At 34.7% G+C, this 1,457-nt stretch overlaps 1 long non-coding RNA gene across 1 annotated transcript; it reads right to left on the bottom strand.

The window, feature by feature from the left end:
- Positions 1 to 488: 488 nt before the first annotated feature.
- On the bottom strand, positions 489 to 1,078 carry LOC122348360. Its single transcript, XR_006251312.1, has 3 exons — positions 933 to 1,078; positions 756 to 852; positions 489 to 540 (listed from the first exon to the last, which is right to left on the bottom strand). It is a non-coding gene; the product is annotated as an uncharacterized LOC122348360 (long non-coding RNA).
- Positions 1,079 to 1,457: the final 379 nt, after the last annotated feature.

Here is a 1,457-nt window from a genome sequence, read left to right as displayed (position 1 = left end):
GTATTCATTGGTTCTTTTGACTACATAAGCATATAAGTGTGTGTGAAAATACATTTGTGATAAAACTCTAAGAAAAACTAAAACAATTCCTTTTTCACATTGTGGAACTATGCGTAGAACTTCACCAAAGAGATACTCTTCTCTTCAGTCACGGTTTAAAGCAAGTACACAACCAGTTTGAAATGTCTGACCAAACACATTAACAGAGTGAGAAACATGAACAGTGCTACATGTGTCAAGTTCATAGCCAAAGTCTTTCATGCTTTCAACAAACAGAACACTTTTTTCCAAAGATCCAACCATGACTGGAAAATCATTTGGGACGGATATTTTTTCTGTTAATGGACTTCCCAATTTCCAATGAAACATTGTTTGAACCTGACTCTTGTAGGCTAATGTCTTACTTATATTTACAAATCACTGATTCGACTACGTTTGCGTTGGTAAACTTGACGCTGATCATCTAAAAAGTTTCCTCCGTAGATTTCTAAGTCTCATCTCAATAAATCCACTGTGGGAGACTGGGTCATAGAAATGTTCCTGGATGAGAGGAAGGACAACAACTGTAACTCAAAAACCTATGATGTGTGACAAGCAAACTAGCAGAGTGTATCTACTATTTGAGAAACTCTAATATTGGTCATTTAAAAAAATGTGCACTAAATTTTCGTTTTATTTGTAACCTGTTTGTCACACTTACTATTCCATTTGCATTTATTACAAGTGAGCTTTGTGTTTGAATAAGTACAACTTACAAATCCTTCATTCTCTTCTCCCATCTTGATCTTCAGAGAAGGAAACAGTGTTACTACACTTTCTGCCAACATCCGCTTCTCATCATTACAAGGGTAACTAAGTAAAATAAAGACAAAACATGGAATTACATAATTCAACTTTTTTCAAAAGTGAAATTATCTCAACTGTAAACTTACAATCCACTTTGTTCCACCAACGCACTGACACCTATCTTCACAAGGACTTTTCTTGATGTCTCTGAAAGCATTCCTGAAGCTTCATAATCCTTCAATATACTCAGACCTTTGCTTTCAATTAGTGCTCGCAGAGTGTCTACATCAATTCTATTACGTTGACGCTGGAAATATAAGAGACACAAAGTATTTCTAATTAGATGAGTTAATGATTCACTTACTCAAAAGTCACTTCCTTATACTGTTTCAGAATGAATTTGCATCTTTGAATGAACTGGTTAAACTCACTTATGAAGACACTTGTCAACATGAACTGGCAAAATGTACAAATTTTCTCTGGAATGGGCAAACAAAGTCAAACAGAGTAATACAAATATAGTGAACAGAGTGCTGTTATTTCAGCACTTACTTACAAACCTTCTGTTGACTACTTGAACCAGGTTCTGGTATGTTCTTTGGTGCAACCTTAAAAAAAAAAACTTCAAGCATATTACTTGTATTCTATTCTTAAGTCCTCCTTGAACATAC

The sequence above is a fragment of the Puntigrus tetrazona genome, chromosome 7 (assembly GCF_018831695.1).
Source record: "Puntigrus tetrazona isolate hp1 chromosome 7, ASM1883169v1, whole genome shotgun sequence".
Classification (NCBI taxonomy): domain Eukaryota; kingdom Metazoa; phylum Chordata; class Actinopteri; order Cypriniformes; family Cyprinidae; genus Puntigrus; species Puntigrus tetrazona.
This window is presented reverse-complemented; position numbering and strand designations above follow the sequence as displayed.